Below are 8505 nucleotides of genomic sequence, written 5' to 3' on the forward strand. Positions count from 1 at the left end.
ATTTGCACAAAGGGTTATAATTGGCTCAGTACACACTTTTAGATGCTCAAACCGTGATGCAATTTCTGAAGCGTTGAGGCGAATTCATTTTTTTAGCCTAAGAAGGTCCAAATTATAAATATTAATACATAATATAATTAAATTTAATTTTAACCAATTTATTTTGTGTTAAATAATTATTATTGAATACATTATGGAAAGGAGGTCTAGTTGTGCTAATATGAAAGACTGAATCAATCGAGCAATCGGGCTGCCCAAACCAATCCAAAATGCTGACCCAATCAGCTCAAATCAGCTGATTTATTGACTTGCAAATCAGCCCTTGAAGTCTTCTCGAAATCTCATTCAAACCCCTCTACTTATTATGCTTTTGTAGATTTGCCCCTAGTTAAATATAGCAAGTTGAAATCTTCAACAAATGCATGAGTGGTGGCTGGCCATTGGGGGAGTTAATGGCTGCTAATTATTTGCATTTTTTAGTAGACACTCCTACCTATAAATACCCCGTTCACCTATTTATTCAACACACCTCTTATGCCACACTTCTCTCTCTCTTTTTCTCACTTTCTCGCTTCCAAAACCTCTCTTTGTTTCCCATTTTCCCTTCTACTTTCCATTGTCGATTTCCCTGTTCGAAAAGAGCCTTCAACCACCTTGGGTAGCAGCACTCAAGTGCTTATAGAAGTCATGGAACAACAGAACAAGCGGAGAAGGAGAGGAGCAAACTAGTTTGGCTTCGGAGAAACACGAGATTTAATTTTAGTTTCCTATCCTTTAACTTTCCTTATTTTTGTTATGAACATGTCTATGAATATTTTTTATGTTGTTATTCTAAATTTAATAAACATGGCTTAAATTTAATTCGTTGTAGGTTGATTGCATTTTGTCTAGTTAAGTTATTAAAATCATGTTTGTGTTGTTATAAGTCTTGGTAATTTTTTTGATTAAGTAAAACCATGATTATGTTATACTTGCATTATAATTGTAAGGTAACTAATGAATTAATTATTAATCATATTGAATTTGTAATTAATTGACACAATAATTAATCAATGCATGTTTAATCCTCTAAGGTAACTAAGAGTTCAATTAATGACGGTATTAAGCGATACATTAGCCTTCCATAACTTGCAAGATTATTGTGATTAAACTGTTTCAATTTAGGAATATATTGTTACTTAAATTAATCTTTTACTTGCTTAGTAAAATTGATAAATTGTTTGAATTGGCATAGTAATATGTTCAAGAGATTAGTTAATTTGGTAAGTCAAGATTTGCTCTAAGTTAACAATTTACCAAGTTGCCTTGAATTTATTCGTATCAACATGAACATTGTTTTAGAAATATTAGGTTAAGAAATGTAATTGATCTAACACAATTATGTGATATTAATTAAACTTGTTTTTCAAAAATCGTGCATTGGAATTTTTACATTTTAATTTTCTTAGTTAATTTACTTAGTTAAAATCTAGTTTTATTAAACCCTTTTTCAAAACAAAAATTTCCCTTCGCCAAAGTGTTTTTAATTTCATTTCATAAATATTTTCTTACGTAGTCCCTGTGGGTAAAGTAACTCGAGATTTACTTGTCACTTTATTATTTGTTGCGATTGTGTACACTTGCACATTTCCATCGTTCAAAGTTTTTGGCGTCGTTGCTGGGGACTGTTTTAAAAGTCATTATTTTTTGAATTTGTTAATTTTGCATTTTGGTTTATTTTTCTATTAGTTTTTTACTTAATTAATTTTTCTGTAATTTTTTTCAGGTGTTTATGAGTACTGATCAAATTATCGACTTACTCCCTGTAGACCTTGAGATTGAAAGAACTTTTCAACAACGAAGAAGACAAGCAGCTCAAAGAAGGACTGAAGAAATTAATTTTGAAATTCTGAATCAATGAAACAGAGCAAACCCTGCCCAAAATCCTATCCTTATCGATGATGATAGGGATAGAGCTCTAAGACAGTATTTCATGCCAGTGTTTCATGAGCTTAATCCGGGCATTAGGAGACCTGAAATCAAGGTGAAAAAATTTGAGCTGAAGCCAGTCATGTTCCAGATGCTTCAAATAGTAGGCCAATTTAGTGGAATGCCTACCAAAAAACCTCACCTTCACTTAAGACTATTTATGGAGGTGAGCGATTCTTTCAAACTAGCCGGAGTATCCGAGGATGCACTACGATTAATACTATTCCCATATTCGCTAAAGGACAAAGCTCGAGCCTGGTTGAATTCATTGCCACCATATTCCATTACCATATGGCAAGAGTTAGCAGAAAGATTTCTTATGAAGTACTTCTCACCTAGCAAAAATGCTAAGTTACAGAATGAAATTACTACTTTCCAGCACATGGATGATGAGTCCTTGTATGAGGCATAGGAAAGGTAAAAAGGATTACTATGGAACTGCCCTCATCATGGAATCCCATATTGTATCCAGCTTGAGACATTCTATAATGGTCTTAATGCTCACACGAGAATGGTAGTATACACTTCTACTAGTGGAGCTCTCCTTTCTAAGTCTTATAACGAGGCTTATAAAATAATTGAGAGGATTGCCAACAACAATTATCAATGGTCAACCAACTGAGTAGCGTCAAGAAGACGAGTCGTTGGAGTACATGAAGTGAACGCTCTCACTTCACTTGCATCTTAGGTATCCTTGATATCCTCAATGATTGAAAACTTTACTACTAATGGGTTTAATAATTTTGTAGCTAAGCCACCGAATCAATTCGAAAATGTAGCTTGTGTTTATTTTGGGGAAGGGCACTTGTTCAAAGAATGCCTGTCAAACCCAGAATTCGTGTATTACATGGGTAACAGGAACCAGAACCGAGGAAGGCAAGGATTGTAATCCAATTTTTATAACCCATCTTGGCGAAACCACCCTAATTTCTCTTAGAGTAACCAAGGGGCTGGACCCAGTAACACTTATGCTCAACCTAAACTGATCCAACCACCTATATCTCTCAACAAGTTCAAAATCAACCTCAAGCTGAAACTTTCAATGGCTAAGAAAACATGTTGAAGGCATACATAATGAAAAATGATGTCTTAATCCACAGCCAAACAGCCACATTGAAAAACCTAGAAAACCAAATGGGCCAGCTTGCAACTGAACTTAGGAACCAACTACAAGGTTCTTTGCCTAGTGATACGGAGAACCCAAGAAATCTAGGGAAAGAGCATTGTGAAGCAATGACATTAAGGAGCAAAAAGACATTAGATCCTAACACATGCAGAGTTGAAGAGGAGCCAGTTGATGCTCAAGATTCAGTGGAAGTTTAACCAAGTGTTGAAATTCTAGCTTCACCAGAACCAGAATCTGCAAAACCCGATAAGGGAACTTCTGACTAGTCAATTCTGATAAAGTAAAAAATTGGTTAAATGTTGAAATTCTAGCTTCACTAGAACTAGAATTTGCAAAACCCGATAAGGTAACTTCAAAAGCATAAACAAGAAGTCCAGTTCAAGAAATTTCTAGACGTACTCAAGCAACTTCATATCAACATTCCGTTGGTAGAAGCACTTGAAAAAATGCCAAATTACGTCAAATTTATGAAGGATATCCTGTCTAAGAAACGAAGACTTGGATAATTTGAGACTGTAGCCCTGACGAAAGAATGTAATGCATATCTTCAAGACAAACTACCCTCAAAGTTTAAGGATACTGGATGTTTTACGGTACCTTTCAACATTGGAGTAACTTATTGTGGTATGACATTATGCGATTTGGGTGCAAACATCAACTTGATACCCATGTCTATATTCAGAATGTTGGGGACAGGCGAAGTTAGATCTACTATAGTTGCACTTCAATTAGCAGATTGGTCTTTAGCACATCCAGAAGGAAAAATCGAGGATGTATTGGTACGTATAGATAAATTTAACTTTCCTGGTGACTTTGTTATCTTAAACTTTGAAGTAGATAAAGTGGTGTCAATCATCCTAGGAAAGCCTTTTGTAGGAACTGGAAGGACCCTTATTGATGTGTAGAAGGGCAAACTAACCATGTATGTTTAGGATGATTAGGTAACATTTAATGTTTTTAAGTCTATACGATTTCCTGACATAATTGATGATTGTTCTGCAGTTCCCAAGTTGGAGGAATTAGTCATAGAAGAGGAACTCGACTTTGTTGAGGACCCATTAGAGCAAATTTTGACATTAAATGGTCTGAGTGATGAAGATGGGGAGGAATACTTAGCTTTGCTAGAAGCTAATCAAAGGGGATTTAATGCGTAATCCTTCTTTGAATCTTTGGAATTAGAAAGTAGAGATTACGTCCAGCCAAAAGCGTCAATTGAGGAGCCACTAAAATTAGAACTGAAGGTACTTCCCTCACATTTAAAATATGTTTATTTTGGTAACGCTTCTACTTTGCCTATGATTGTTTCAGCGGAGTTGACTGAAGAGCAAGAAGAGAAACTCATTCTAGTATAGAAACAATCCAAGAAGGCTATCAGATGAACCATAGCTGATATTCGTGGCATTAGCTCACAAGATCATCCTAGAAGATGGTGACAAGGGGATGATTGATGGACAATAGAGGTTGAACCCCATCATGAAGGACGTTATAAAAAAGGAAAGCATTAAGTGGTTAGATGTGGGTATAATTTACCCCATCTCTGATAGTTCATGGGTAAGTCTGGTCCAGTGTGTACCAAAGAAAAGAGGTATCACAGTTGTTGAAAATGAGAATAATGAGCAAATACCAACCAAAACGGTTACGGGATGGAGAATTTGCATTGGTTATCGGAAGTTAAACAAGGCAACTAGGAAATACCACTTACCTTTTTCGTTTTTGGATCAATGCTAGATAGACTCAGGGAATGAGACTATTACTATTTTCTTGATGGATAATTAAGGTATAATCAGATTATAGTAGTGCCAGAGGATCAACACAAAACAACATTTACATCACCGTATGGTACATTCACATTTAGATGCATGCCATTTGGTTTATGTAATGCACCTGCTACATTTCAAAGATGTATGATGTCTATTTTTACTGACATGGTTGAAAAATAATTGGAAGTATTTATGGATGATATTTCAGTATTCGAAGATACATATGATAATTTCCTAGCCAATCTAGCCAAGGTACTAAGGCAATGCAAAGAAACAAACCTCGTACTTAACTAGGAAAAGTGTCATTTCATGGTACAAGAAGGTATTGTTCTAGGGCATCAAAGAACGAGACATAAAATCGAGGTAGATAAAGAAAAGGTAGATGTTATTGAGAAACTCCCACCTCCAACATCTGTAAAAGGTGTTAGAAGCTTTTTGGGCCACACTGGTTTCTATCAGAGATTTATCAAGGACTTTTTCCAAAATTGCTAAACCCTTATGCAAATTATGGATGAAGGACACTGTGTTCAAATTTGATGAGGAGTGTTTAAGAGCTTTCAATGATCTGAAGAATCGATTAGTTTTAGCACCCATTATCGCAACACCGGATTGGGAATTGCCATTTAAATTGATGTCTGACGCAAGTGACTTCACGATAGGAGCTATGATGGGCCAGTGAAAGAAAAAAGTTTGTCATCCTATATACTATGGAATTCGAACTTTGATCGGAGCTCAACTAAATTACACGGTAAAAAAAGAATTACTTGCTGTTGTATTTGCTTTTGACAAGTTTCGATCTTATCTTGTAGCTACCAAACTGACTGTCTATACAGATCACTCGATAATTAAATACTTACTTGCCAAGAAAGATGTTAAGCCGAGATTGATTCGATGGGTACTTCTACTCCAAGAGTTCGATCTAGAAATTCAAGATCGAAAGGGAGTAGAAAACCAAGTAGCATATCACTTCTCGAGATTAGAGCCGCAACAAGGGACTTCTCTAATTATACCCAATCAGGAGACATTACCAGATAAACACATAGTTAAGGTAAATCATGCCCATAATACCCTTTGGTTTGCTAATTTTGCTAACTATTTAGCTTGTGGTTTGATGCCTCTTGATAAGTCATATCAACAAAAGAAAAACTTTCTTCTCAATGTACTATTTTTGGAAAGAACCATACTTGTTTAGAAAGTATGCAGATTAAATGATCATGAGATGCATGGTAGAAGATGAAGTACATGGGATTTTATATCATTGGCCACACAGCTCCAAGTGGGGGACACTTGGGAGGTGCACGTATTGCAGCCAAAGTATTGCAATCCAGATGTTTTTGGCCAACGGTATTGAAAGATGCGTATGCTTACATAAAGAGTTGTGATCGATGCCAAAGGGTTGGGAACATCACCAACAGAAATGAGATGCCTCAAACTAACATCATTGAGGAAGAATTATTCGATGTTTGGATATTGACTTACTTGGTCCTTTTCCTCTGTCTTTTGGTCACAAGTATATATTGGTAGTAGTACATGTCTAGGTTGGTTGAGGCCGAGGCATATTCGACGAATAATGCCAAGGTTGTGATGAAAATTTTGCAAAAACATGTGCTCACAAGGTTTGGAACTCCTAGGGCCATCATCAGTAATGAAGGGTCCCATTTTATAAACAAATGGTTGAAATGGTTACTCCAAAAACATGGAGTGAAACACAAGGTTGTCACAACTTACCATCCGTAGACAAATGGACAAGTTGAATTGGTGAACAAAGAGATAAAAGGCATACTTGAGAAGGTAGTTTGTCCAAACCGATGTGATTGGTCCAAAAGACTAGACGACGCTTTATGGGCCTACAGGATAGCATACAAAACACCTTTAGGTATGTCACCCTGTATGTTGGTTTTTGGGAAACCTTGTCATTTGCCTTTCAAGTTAGAACATAAAACTTACTGGGCTCTCCACAACTCAACTTGGATCTTAAGCTTGCTAAAGAAAAACAAATGCTTCAACTTAATGAGTTAGAAGAGTTTCGAATGTTTTCGTATGAGAATGCCAAACTATTCAAGGAAAGACTGAAAAGATGGCATGACAAGAACTTTCGAGTTCGAGAATTTGAAGCAAGTCAACAAGCCTTATTATTCAATTCCAGATTAAGGTTCTTTCTAGGTAAGCTAAAATCACATTGGTCCAGTCCATTTACGATTCACCAAGTTTTTCCATATGGATTTGTCAAACTTCAAGGTAAAGGAGGTAATTTTCAAGTTAATTTTAAGAGCTTAAAACATTACTGGGGGGATAAAATTGAGCGGGATAAAGTTTTGTTCATTTTATTGGATACTTAATCCTTCTCGTTTTCTTTTAAATAAATGATTTAGGGTATATTTTCAATATTAGTATGTTAAAATAAATTCGGTCTAGGAGGTTGGAACTTAAGCGGGACCTTTTCGGACCCCTCCAATTTTTCCTGGGAATTGATTTTAACATAATCTTTTGAGAAATTATTCCCAAAATGGTTAAATAAATATTTCATTTTTTTCAAATAAAAGGGTCAATTTTGATCCAAGTTTTAATTGCAGCTCAATTTTTAAATTTTCTTTAAGTTTAGCTACTTGATTGAATTATTTGAAAATTTTGGTTGTTCTTTTTCTAAATATTGAAATTAGTTGTCTCTTTCTCGCAAATATTTTTAAACAACTAAAATCAATGTTTAATTTTTATTTTAAATAAATAAGGGTGATAATAACTAATATATAATTATATTTATTATAATGTATAATTATTATCAACTTTGTATAGAATTAGAATTAGTTTAAATCTTATCATATTTTCATTAAAAATTTTATTTTAATAAATAAAGTCATAGCAATTAAAATATTAATATATATTATATTATTTATTAATTGTTGTTAACTTTATAAGACATTAGGGCTTATAGTAATTTAGCATTATTTTATTCTTAGAATTTTAGTTGAACTCCTTCTATCCATTACATTAAATACTACCTTCTTCATCCATTATTCACACCATTCATCAAACCAATTTCCCTATACACCCTTCCCACCATCGGCCTTAGCATTTAAACCCAGCAAGTGCCACACCTCCAAGCTGCCAGCAGCAGCATCGACAAATGCCCCTACGCCTACCAGTAGTTGAATAACTTAGCAGCTTCTGCACCTCACACGCTTGGCGACTTGCGCACCAGCCCAGCAACTACTTCCAATCGTATCCACTAGCCCACATGCTGCTACTCCCATGCGCACGCTATCGTCACATCTGCACTTGGTGTAACTGCTAGCATGCACAGCCCCTGCCTCACACACGCTGCTACTTGCTGCCCACGCACATGCTTCCTGGCGCACTAGCCCTTGCTCGCAAGCTGCTACTACTCCTTCCTTCAAAACCGTGCATACCCTTTGCACCAAACTTCCGTCACATTTAGCCACCAACCGATCATCCTTCCAACTAGCCCTTGACCAAAATCTTTTGCTTTAAATTTTAATTTATTTTATTGAGTTCTTAGTTTTTATACAAAAGGTGGTAAGAAATTCCTTTCTCTTAAATTTTAATTTAATTATTTACCTTTTCAAATTTCATGAATTGTTAAATTCTTAAGTTAATTAAATTTTTGAGAAAATATTTGTTTCCATCTCATGT

At 35.3% G+C, this 8505-nt stretch overlaps 1 non-coding gene across 1 annotated transcript; it reads right to left on the bottom strand.

Moving 5' to 3' along the window:
• Positions 1-2318: 2318 nt before the first annotated feature.
• On the bottom strand, positions 2319-2424 carry LOC128041998 (small nucleolar RNA R71). The gene has a single exon (XR_008197206.1). It is a non-coding gene; the product is annotated as a small nucleolar RNA R71 (small nucleolar RNA).
• Positions 2425-8505: the final 6081 nt, after the last annotated feature.

The sequence above is a fragment of the Gossypium raimondii genome, chromosome 6 (assembly GCF_025698545.1).
Source record: "Gossypium raimondii isolate GPD5lz chromosome 6, ASM2569854v1, whole genome shotgun sequence".
Classification (NCBI taxonomy): domain Eukaryota; kingdom Viridiplantae; phylum Streptophyta; class Magnoliopsida; order Malvales; family Malvaceae; genus Gossypium; species Gossypium raimondii.